Below are 12,437 nucleotides of genomic sequence, written 5' to 3' on the forward strand. Positions count from 1 at the left end.
ACGCTGCAGGGAGTGAAAGGAGTTCTATTCAGCCACTGCCCCCGGGGCAGCAGAGGTGGTACAGCTCTGAGGACAGAGTTACAGCTGCAGGTGCTTCCGGGCCCAGGCCCAGGAGGAGAAGTGTTGGTGAGGCAGAGCTTGCAGTGTAGAAATAGCTCTAAAAACAACAGCCCAACCCCTCAAGCTTGGAACAAAGTACTCTCTACTCTACAAGCAGTCATGCCCAGAAGAAAAACCCAAGGGTCAAGTAGTTGGCTGGGAACATAGCCAGGCAGCAAAAACAGACTCAGATTCAGACTCAGACTTTGGAATCTTTCTTTGGTGACAAAGAAGACCAAAACATACAGCCAGAAGAAGTCAACAAAGTCAAAGAGCCTACATCAAAGCCTCCAAGAAAAATATGAATTAGTCTCAGGCCATGGAAGAGCTCAAAAAGGATTTGGAAAAGCAAGTTAGAGAAGTAGAGGAAAAATTGGGAAGAGAAATGAGAATGATGCAAGAAAAACATGAAAAGCAAGTCAATGACTTGCTAAAGGAGACCCAAAAAAATACTGAAGAAAATAACACCTGAAAAAATAGACTAACCCACATGTCAAAAGAGCTCCAAAAAGCCAATGAGGAGAAGAATGCCTTGAAAGGCAGAATTAGCCAAATGGAAGAGGAGGTCCAAAAGACCACTGAAGAAAATAACACCTGAAAAATTAGACTGGAGCAAGTGGAAGCTAGTGACTTGATGAGAAATCAAGATATTATAAAACAGAAACAAAGGAATGAAAAAAATGGAAGACAATGTGAAATATCTCATTGGAAAAACCATTGACCTGGAAAATAGATCCAGGAGAGATAATTTTAAAATTATTGGACTACCTGAAAGTCATGATCAAAAAAAGAGCCTAGACATCATCTTTCAAGAAATCATCAAGGAGAACTGCCCTGATATTCTAGAACCAGAGGGCAAAATAGAAATTGAAAGAATCCACCGATCACCTCCTCAAATAGATACCAAAAAGAAAACTCCTAGGAATATTGTTGCCAAATTCCAGAGCTCCCAGGTCAAGGAGAAAATATTGCAAGCAGCCAGAAAGAAACCATTTGAGCATTGTGGAAGCACAATCAGAATAACCCAAGATCTAGCAGTTTCTACATTAAGGGACTGAAGGGCTTGGACTATGATATTCCTGAGGTCAATGGAGCTAGGATTAAAACCAACAATCACCTACCCAGCAAAACTGAGTATCATGTTCCAAGGCAAAATACAGACTTTCAATAAAATAGAGGACTTTCAAACTTTCTCAGTGAAAAGACCAGAACTGAATAGAAAATTTGACTTTCAAACACAAGAATCAAGAGAAGCATGAAAAGATAATCAAGAAAGAGAAATCATAAGGGAGTTACTAAAGTTGAACTGTTTTGTTTACATTCCTACATGGAAAGATCATGTGTATAATTCATGAGACCTCAATATTAGGGTAGCTGAAGGGAATACACACACACACACACACACATATGTGTGTGTATATATATATATATATATATATATATAACGAGAGAGAGAGACAGAGACAGAGACAGAGGGCACAGGGTGAATTGAATAAGAAGGAATGATATCTAAAAAAAAAAACAATCAAATTTAATGGATGAGAGAGGAATATATTGAGAGAGGAAGAAAGGGAGAGATAGAATGGGGTAAATTATCTCGCATAAAAGTGGCAAGAAAAAGCAGTTCTATTGGGAGGGAAGAGGAAGCAGGTAAGGGGGAATGAGGGAATCTTGCTCTCATCAGATTTGACTTGAGGAGGGAATAACATACACACTCAATTGCGTATCTTACCCCACAGGTAAAGAAGGAGGAAGGGAATTAAAAAGGGGGGATGATAGAAGGGAGGGCAGATTGGGGGAGGAGGTAATCAAAACCAAACACTTTTGAAAAGGGGCAGGATCAAGGGAGAAAACTGAATAAAGGGGGATAGGATAGGAAGGAGCAATATATAGTTAGTCTTTCACAACATGAGTATTGTGGAAGGGTTTTGCATAATGATATGCATGTGGCCTATGGTGAATTGCTTGCCTTCTTAGGGAGGGTGGGTGGGGAGAGAAGAGGGGAGAGAATTTGGAACTCAAAGTTTAAAAAGCAGATGTTCAAAAAAAAAAAGTTTTTGCATGCAACTAGGAAGTAAGTATATAAGATATACAGGCAATGGGGCATAAAAAATCTTATCTTGCCCTCCAGAAGGGAGGGTTGACTAGGGAATGGGGCAATCAGAATATATGCCATCTTGGAGTGGGGGGAGGGCAAAAATGGGGAGAAAATTTGTGATTCAAACTCTTGTGAAAATTAATGCTGAAAACTAAATATATTAAATAAATAAATAACAATTAAAAAATAAAAAAAATACATATACATTCACATTAAAAAAAAAAAAGTTGCAGGGCCTCCTCAAAGATCCATGACCAATGAAAAAAATTCTAATAATCCATGCAAAAATAAAACAAAACAAACAGATGAAAAATACCTAATGTCTAGAACCTAGAGTGCAATTGGATGGCCAATACATCAAATATATCTGTCTTCCCTAGGACAACTACTGCAGGTGGCCAACAAGCTAGGCCCAGCACTAAAGAAGGTGACAGCAGAGTGGGTCACATATGGGAAATTGCATAGTATGTTGAACAATCCCTAACAGTTCCTTGATACAAAACCTATCTTTTAATAGCAGTATTCTCTTAACGGTGTTCTATGGTTCCCAATGTCATAAACCAGCACTGACAAAAGCAAATAAAAACTGACTCCTATAAGCATACTGCCCAAAAAAACCTCGCAAATTAACTTTATTTATGTTGTACTGTATTTTTATTTATTTTGTTAAACATTTCCCCATTAAATTTTAATCTGATTCTGAGTTTGACACCTCTTCTGCAAGTCACAATCCCTGAAAAATCAAAGTTGGGGGTGATTCAGAGTCAAATAAGGGCAATGGAGGGATACATGGAATAAGCATGCCACATAGGATAGAGTGACAGAGTGCTGGACTTTGGAGTCAGGAGATCTGGGTTCAAATCCTGCCTTTTTTTTTTACAGGACTTGTATGACCACAGGCAAATTATTCAAATTATTTAAAATCTCTGGGTCTCAGGTTCCTCAGCTATAAAATGTAAATAACAACATTTATTTCATTTGGTCACTATGAGGATCAAATAAGACAATGTATACAAAGACTTTGCAAACCTTACAGAGCAACATAAATATTAACTATTATAATAATCATGACACTGCAGCATATTTCTAATGACTGACCAAATGAATAAATTAATGAAAAGACTTTTATCAATAGCTTACTACGTCCCCAACATTGTGCAACTGAAGAGTACGACAGCCTCTGCTCTCAAGAAGCTCCCATTCTAATAAGGTGGACAACAATATATATATAGGGATTTCAACTACAAGCCAGATGGAAAGGTCCCATTATTCTTGTACAGCAGCAGAGATGGTCAGAAAGACAGCTCAAGTACTGAACTGGTACCTAGAAATTGTAAAAAGGCCTAGATCAGGGGTTCCTAACCTTTTCTGTCTCAAGGACCCCACTTTTGGTCACCTGGTAAAAATTCTGGACCTCTTCTCAGAATAATGCTTTTTAAATGCAAAAAATGTAGGAAACCAATTCTATTTGAAATATAGTTATCACACTATTTTTTTAAAACAAGTTCACAAACTTCAGGTTAAAAATGCCTGACCTAGAGGGAGGGTCCTGAGGAACTTAGCAGATAATATGGGCCAGAATCGCAGGCTTTATTCTCTGGGAAATTCCTTTGTAGCTGCTTCTTCATTTTCTTTTTTGCTAAGAGGTTATTGTTAGGAGCTCCTTTAAAGTTTGTTCAATTTTTTTTCTGATATTAGGTTATTTACATTCTACTTCTTTTTCTGTTCATCTAGGTATTTTATATTTTTGTAACTATTCATCACTTTCATTTAAGCTATCAATTTCACAAAAACAGTGAAAGAAAGCATCCTACCAAATTCTTTCTGTAAGACCAATATGGTATGGAAACTAAACCAGGAAGAAAATAAAGAAAACTATAAGCCAGTATCTCCAATGAATATTGATGCAAAAATAATGATTGAAGCATTAGCAAACAGGTTACTAAATAGACTGATTGGCCCTATGACAAGGTTTAATTTATACCAGGAATACAGGGTTAGTTCAATCTTAGGAAACCTATACACATAACAGATCATATTAATAACAAAAACTATAAAAATCACATGTCAACTGCTTCAGAAAAAAGCTCTTAAGAAAGTGCAACACCCATTTGTGTTATAATATTAAAAAGTATAGGAATAAATGGGCCTTTACTTAACATGGCAAGTAGTATCTATCAAAAACAAAGAGCTAGCATTATCAGTAATAGAGAAATGTAGGTCTTGCCAACAAGATCAAGGTTACAGTAAAGCAACAATATATACTGTCATTACTATCATATGACATAGTTCTAGAAATGGTAGCAACTAGCAAGAAGACAGGAAAGAAATTGAGGGAATATACATAGACAAAGAGGAAACAGAAGTACCACTTTCGCAGATGATAAATTTGACTTAAGAGAATTATAAAAGAAATGCAAAGCTTAAATACTTTGAAGTTCTATCTCATACTAAGACTGGCAAAAATACAACTGTTAGAAGGATAGTGGGAGGACTGACAAACTAATGCATTGTCTGTAGAGCTGTGAAGTAGTCTAACCATTATGAAAAAGTAATTGGGAATTATATCCAAAAAGTCACAAGACTATACACATATCTTTTGTCCCAAAGAGAAAAAAAAGACAGGAGCAAAAGGATCATGTTACAAAAATGATTAAAGAAACACTCTTTGTTTTGGCAAAGAACCGAAAACAAAGTGAGTGCCCAACAATTGAAGGATAGCTCAATAAATCATGACACATGAATTTAATGGAATATTATTGCTCCATAAGAAATTATGAAAGGGATGGATTCAGAGACTCAATTAAATTGATATAAAGTAAGAAGAATCAGTAAAACAATGTATCCAAGAATACATTATTAAAAAGAAAAACAACTCTGAATCCTAAATTTGGATCTCTGTTCAACATAATGAACAACCATGACTCCAAAAGGCTGATGATGAAACATGTGTTCCACTACTTTGCGGAGTACAGACTATAAGTGCAGAATGAGCCATGCATCATCATGTATGTGTGACTAATGCATGATTTTGTTTTGATAATATTTATTTATCACAAGAGAGAGTCTTTATTTGGTGAGGAAAGGGGAAGAAGTAATGATCGTGATGCAAAAAAAAAGATAAGAATGTGGCTGGAACATTTAAAAAATACACAGAAGTGAGCAGAAATGTTTAGAAGGGACACAGACAAGCGGGGCAGTGTTGATCTTGTTAATTTTATATTCAAACAATATTCCATAGCAAAGATTCAAGGTTTCATATAAATCTTATTTTCTGCTCTTCATATGTGAAAATGCTCACACATGCTGATATCTGTCAAGTTCATTAAAAATAAATTGGGTTTTCTTTTTAATTAAAGAGGAGAAAAAGAGATACTGGGGGAAAATATGAGCAAAGGCTTAAGATTGAGCAGGAGAATGGTCTATAATGTGGACAGATAAAGAGGTCAGATTATGAAAGTTTTGAACACCCACAAGAACAGTTTAGCCTTTTCCTTGGTACTGCAAAAATATTGATACAATTATTTACATAAGCTTAGGAAAGGCAAGATAAGAAAGAAGAAAAAGTAATAACTAATAACTTTTGTTACAGTGGGCACAGGGGTTAAATGACAAGGTCATGGTGACTTAACAACAGGGACAAAACAGATCCCCCCCCCAAGAGCACTCAGTCAATTAACAAGCACTTATTAAGTGTTTATTATACACCAAGCAGGGCGCTAAGCACAGAGAATAAAAAGAAAGGCAAAGGAGGCCCAGCTCTCAAAGAATATACATTATAATGGGAGAGACAACATACTAATAATTAAGTACAAAAAAGACAAAGGGGTAAATGAAGATAATCTGAAAGGGGAAGGCCTCCAGCAAAAGGTGGGATGTGAGCTGAGCCTTCACAGAATACTACAGTTCCTTAAGTAATGAAGCAAAGAGAAAGTTTCAGAGAAAACAGGCAAGATTTCTATGAACTTTACTAAAGCAAAGCAAAAGTGAGCAGAATAATTTATATAGTAACAAAGACACTTCAAAGACAAAGAATTCTGAAAGCCTTTTATAAACTGATCCATACAAGGCCCAACCTCAATTTCAAAGGCTGTCTGAAGAAATATACTGCCTATCTCCTGACAGGGAGATGTACTGAAGATGCAGAATAAGATGCACACTTTTGAACATGGCCAATGGAGGGGAAGGGGAGGGAAGGATTTTTTTTTTGCTTAATTATGCATATATTTTACATGGACTTGGGGAATTTTTCTTTCCTTTTCAAATGGGGTACTGAAAAGGAGTTTAAAATGTTTAATTGAAAAATAAACAAAAATTTAAAAAATAGAACTGCCTTGGAAGGGGAATGGAAGATGGATGGGGATGAGAGGAGACTTAAGGAAGGAAGACTAGTCATAAGTCTAATACAGTATTCCTGACAAGAGATGATGAAACACTGAACTAGAGTTGTGGCTGTTTGAGTGAAGAGAATGGGACATATGCAAGCAAGGCTGTGAAAGTAGAAATGACAAAATTTGTTTGACTGGATATTCAGGATGAGTGAAAGTGAGCCTGAGGATAACAGCAGGGTTGGAAGCCTGGAATGACAAGGGTGCAGTAGAAAGATGATAAGTTCTGTTTTAAACATATTGAGTTTAATATTTTTATAAGACATCTTGTTCAAGATGTCCAAGAGGACAATGGAGAGGTGACTACAATTCATCAGAGAGATTAGGGCTGCATATATTGATCAGGGAATTATCTGCATAGAGATGGAAACTGAACCCAAAGCAGGTTATAACATTCCCAAGTGAAATAGTGAAAAGGGAGCCAAGGTCAGAGCTCTGGGGAACTCGCTTGGTTAAAGGACATGACCTAGATGAAGAAGAAACACAGCAGAACGAGAAAGAACAGTCAAACAAACCAGCGAACAAGTCAAGAGCGGCATCATGAAAAACTAGAAAGAAAATAGTTAAAAGATAACAAGCAATTAATTGTCAAATACTAGAAAGAAGTCAAGGAGGGTCAGTACAGAGGATCATTTGATTCAGAAATTAAAAGATCACTGATAACTTTGGCAAGGAAAGTTTCAGTTGAATGTTGAGATTAGAAGCCATACTGAAGAGGGCTTAAGTGGACACACCTATGAGATGGATGGATCACGTTAAGAGTTTTTTGAAGATAGGGGAGACATTATCCTATGTCTCCTCCCTTTCCTATCTAAACTCCTTGAAAGTGCCAACTACAACACAAGTGCCTCCACTTTCTTTCCTCTCACTCTCTTATAACTGTCTACAATGTGGCTTCTGGGGCAGTTAGGTGCAGTGGATAGGGCACTAGTCCTGCAGTCAGGAAGAAGACTCCTCTTCCTGAGTTCAAATATGGCCTCTGACATTCACTAGCTGGTTGACCCTGAGCAATCCTGTTTGCTTCAGTTTCCTCACCTGCAAAATGAGCTGGAGGAGGAAATGGCAACCCACTCCACCATCTCTGAAGAGAAAACCCCAAATGGGGTCACAAAGAGTTGGACATGACTGACTTCAGCATTCCGCTAAATTTGCACTCTCTGAGGTTACATCTTGAACTCTGCACCCTTTAACAGGGGTGATCATCTTCTTCTTGATCTTCCTAAAGCACAGGTGTGACCATGGTACCCTGCCCCCTATTCAATAAACTCCAGGGGCCCCTAGTATCACTGTAATTTATAAAGTCCCTCATAATCTGGCCCCTTCCCACCTTTCCAGTCTTTCTATATCTTACTCTCCTCTAGGTACTATAATCAATTATTGTAGACCTCCTCCTCACAGTTCCTCCGGACTCTTCATTTTCATTCATTATCCCTCCTTTATCTCCACCTCCTGGCTCAGCTAAAGTACCCGTTCTGCAAAAAGCCTTTCCTAGACCTCTAAGTTTAGTGCCTTTCCTCTGAGATTATCTCCAATATATCATATGTAATATATAGACATGAATCATATATACACATATATAAGATATACAGACATAAATGTAGCTCATTTGGACATAACTGTTTGCATGTTATCTTCCCCATAAAACTGTGAATTCCTTGAGAGCAGAGGCTTTTTGCTTTTCTTTGTACCCCTAGCACTTATGTCTGGCACATAACAGACACTTAATAAATGTTTGTTGATTTGACTTAACTAGTACAGACTGCTTTCTGAAAGACTTCAGCCATGAAGAGGATGAGAGAGATATAAAGCTATAGCTACTGAGGGTTTCAAGATTGGAAGGAAACATAGAGATATGGTTGTTTGTAAATAGTAGAGGAGTCAGTGGGTAGGAAGAGACAGATCTCTGAAGACTGAAAGAAGGTAGGGATAATAGCGAAAGTAATTTGCTGGAGAAGGTGGGAGGGTGGTCTGACTCGAGAGGGAATATAAAGGACTTTGCCTCTGCAAGGGCTATTTCTTCAAGACAAGAGTGAAAGAGGAAGACAGCGGATGAAGACATCTGAGTGACATGAGATGGGGGTCAGGTGGGGAGTTTTTATCAAATAGTTCCCATTTTTTCAGTGAAGAATGAGGCAAGGTCCTTTGTAGAAGGTGGAGAAGGGGTTAGGCTTGAGGAGCCAAAAGAATTGAAACAGTAGCTATGAAAAGTAGGATAGTAAATCAATTAGGGAGGAGTCGAATATTTGCCTAGCTGCTATGAGGGCCAAGTTGAAATTAGATTCCATAAATTTGTAGTCAGAACAATCAGCAGTTCCCTGATTAGTCCCAGCTCTATTAGCAATAAATAGAAGCAAACAAGCTATAGGGTTGGAGCAACAGGACAAGGAAGCAAAGGAATCTAGGGTGGAGTGTAGTAGAGAGTTGAGATGATTTCCCCCAAGGGGTTAAAATAGGGAAGGGAAAAGAGTATAGCCAATGAGGGTCTGGGAAAGAACAGTGGTAGAGGTGGAATCCCTCTCCCTTATCAAAGAGTAGAGAATATAAGGGAAAGTGTAACCAATACAAGAAAAGATGGTAAGGGAAGCACCACCCTTGGGAGAGAAATGTAAAAATACTAATGCTTTTCACTAATCATAATACATCCTATTCTCTTATCCAGAAAACCATCTAAGTATGAGAAAATATTTATAGTAAATAGTCCCTTGACCTCACTGGAACTTGGAATTTTCATCCATAAAATGAAGGCGTTGGGTCAAAGAGCTTCTGAGATTCCTTCTAGATCTATCATTCCAAAAAACAATAGTATACATAATTAAAAGTGTTTTTTTTTAATTTTTCACTGTCTTTCACAAATTCTGGGGATGATAGGGTAACTATCTGTCAAATGAGGAGATGGAACTATTTAATTTTTAAGGGATCTTCTGCCTCTAAAATTCATGTCTTCTAAAAGGCAGTTCAAAGAGAGAATACAATTTGTAAACTGATATTCTTCAGGTTAATATTTTAACACAATATGTTTGATACAGGTAATTGAAGCTGATCAGATTTTATTATTAAATTTTTTTAAATCAACAAAGTTTTAGCTTTTTTTTTCCCAAATAAGGAAATATTTCAAAATACAGAAAGCTTTGAAAAAGTAGTAACTTCCACTTTCCCATTCTTCTAAATGGCTACTGCAAAAAGCACTTACTTGGCACCCAGTTTATAATTTTAACAATGCCCCCAGATAAACTTAGGTCATCCCCCCCAAGACCCTCAGTAAAGTGAAATATTAAAGGAACCTAAAAAGTTTAAACATGTTGGGAAAATGGTAACAAAATCTTTTAAGTCATTATTGTTTTTTTTTTTTTATTTTGGAGTGGTCCTGTAGGAAAATGCATTACTTTCACCACAAGAAATTCTAAAGGAGACAGAAAAGTAAAAGGTATTTTCCAAAGGTAAAAGATGACAAACATTAATTGTTCAATAAAGTATTCAATAATATTAACAGTGCTTAAAAAAATACATCGCCCTAGTTATTCAATGACACAATAAAACAGCTAAGTAAAAAAATAATGTGAAAATGAAAAGTAAATCAGTTTTGACTTTTCAGAATTGAGGTAACCTTCAATTTCATATCTGAGGAAAAATTAGGGTGGCCTGGTGCTTTCAACACTCGTCTGAATACTGACCTAGAATGCATATTTTCGATCCATTTGTTACATGTAAAGCCCTCACTTAACACAATTTTTTTTTTGCAACAGCGATGAAGCTTTTTACATTCCTGTTGAAAAATCTCACTTTCTACAAGATTCAAATTTCTCTTTCCTGTTTTCCTGGCTAAAAAGCGTTCAAACCAAACCCTCCTCTTGTCTCCAATTCCAATAACAAGTGTAATTTCAGCCAAAGTTGGCCAGTACTCCTCCACCCCGCCCCTGGGCTTAACTCTTATAAAAACAGCAGATTAATTTATCATGCCACAATATAGTCCTCCAGGCACTTATTTCCCAGTTACATAACTCAGGTACGGTTCTGAGCGGAAGCATTCTCCATCACTCAGCCTTGCTGCCCCAGTGTAACCTGCAGGGGGAGACAAACGGTCCTGAAAACTTGTCCTCCTGGTCTAGGCTCGGGAAGTGCCGCTTTCAAGCTGCCCAGGACGTCTCCCTCCCAGAGACGGAGATTACAAAACAGGAGGCCGGGCCCCGCTCCCGGTGACCTGGTTCACTCCACCCTCGGCTTTCCTAGCTGACAACAAACCCGGTCAGGTGACACCGACAGAAATCCCCAATCCCAGATCTCGGTCCTTTCCATAGTCTACACTGAATAGAAGCCGAGACCGGGGCCAGGAGAAACCTGTTTTAAATAAAACGAAACCGCTCCAATTTGGGGAGTGGGATGGGTGTGGGGAGAAGTTAGAAGTTGTGGCTGAGGCCCAAGGGAAGACAAAGGCTTAGGGGGAGGGGGGAGGGAGAAGGGGGGCCAAAGCATCAAGACTAAGGGCTGGTAAAGTGGGTGGGTGGGTAGTTGAGAGCTGGGGAATTCAGAAGGTTACAGCCAAAGTGACGATGTGGGAGGGGAAGCGGACTCGGCGCAGATTGAGACATCTTTTTGGACGTGGTCAGTGCAAATCTGCTCGGCTTGGCTCTACGTGTTTGTTAGCAGGGGATTTTTCTTTCTTTCTCAGTAGGGGAGGGAGGAGGAAGAGAGCACGTATTTTAGTTGACCGCAAAAAATAAACATTTTCGGGGATTGGGAAAATAAAGTTTAATTAAAATACGGCCAAAATCGACGGTGTGGAGTCAGAGGTGGCTAAGGAATAGGTTTAGGGGCTGGGAAATGGGTAGATGGGGCTGGACAGGGAGATGGAGAGTACCCGCAAGATCGGGGTTGTAGGAAGGATTCAGAGATGGGCGGGGGGTGGGGGACTCGAGGCAGGGGCAAGTCTGGGGGAAGGCAGAGGCTGGGGGACAAGTCGGGGACAGAGAAGGGTGGGGCCGCATGGAGCAGGGTGGGGTCGGGGGCTGCCGCAGGAACCCGAGCTGGGACTAGCGGAGTGGGGCGGGGCGGGAGCGAAGAACGGGAAGTTTGAGGATGGGGGCGGGGGAACGGTAGAAGTAAGGGGGCAGTTGAAGTGGGGGGAGGGGGGAAGAGGTGGGAGGAAGGGGAAAGGGCGAGGCAGGTGGGACATAGGGCTAGGGGGTGGGTGAAGGTATCCGGCACCTGCTGGACAAAAGAGAAAAATGTGGAAATTAAAGGCTGGTGGGTTTACATTTGGGACCGGGGGTAGGTCGTGAAATACGTGGGATGGGGGGAAAGGGGGACGGGGCGCAGCCTGAAGTAAACGCGAGGGGTCCCGAAGGGGAAAGACCTCTCTGCCGGACCCCACACTCCTCACATACACCCCTCCACAGGCTCACCTTCGGAGGAACTCGGTAGGCCACGAAACTCTCAATGGGGGAAGCGGGTCAGACGGACGGAACGACGGACGCACTTACTCCGGCTCTTCCCTACGGGACACTGGGCAGATTCAGCAGGTCAGCTTCAGCCACCGAGCTACGACGTCACTCCTGCCCCAGGGCTGGACAAGCTACGCGTGCGCCGCGAAGATTTCTGGGAGTTGTAGTTTTGGCAGAAACTGCCCCACCCCCCCCCCATAGACCCTTCAATAATTAATAATAATAATAATATTTAGCATTTATTAAGTGCTTACTATGGGCCAGACACTTTGCCAAGCGCTCTACAAATATCTCGTATGATCCTCACAACAACCTTGGAAGGTAGGGAATATTATTATCCCTATTTTGCAGTTGAGGAAGAAGGAAAAAGAAGATGATGATGATGATGATGATGATGATGATGATGATTCAAAT

The 12,437-nt window shown here is 39.6% G+C and overlaps 1 protein-coding gene across 1 annotated transcript in view; it reads right to left on the reverse strand.

Annotated features, from left to right (window-relative positions):
• Positions 1–12,135, reverse strand: part of PLEKHB2 (pleckstrin homology domain containing B2) — a 47,878-nt gene extending 35,743 nt beyond the window's left edge. The window contains exon 1 of the mRNA XM_036745940.1: positions 11,985–12,135. The gene's annotated coding sequence lies outside the window, so the exon portion shown is untranslated. The remainder of the gene's footprint in view (positions 1–11,984) is intronic.
• Positions 12,136–12,437: the final 302 nt, after the last annotated feature.

Source organism: Trichosurus vulpecula, chromosome 2 (genome assembly GCF_011100635.1).
Source record: "Trichosurus vulpecula isolate mTriVul1 chromosome 2, mTriVul1.pri, whole genome shotgun sequence".
In the NCBI taxonomy this organism is placed as follows: Eukaryota; Metazoa; Chordata; class Mammalia; order Diprotodontia; family Phalangeridae; genus Trichosurus; species Trichosurus vulpecula.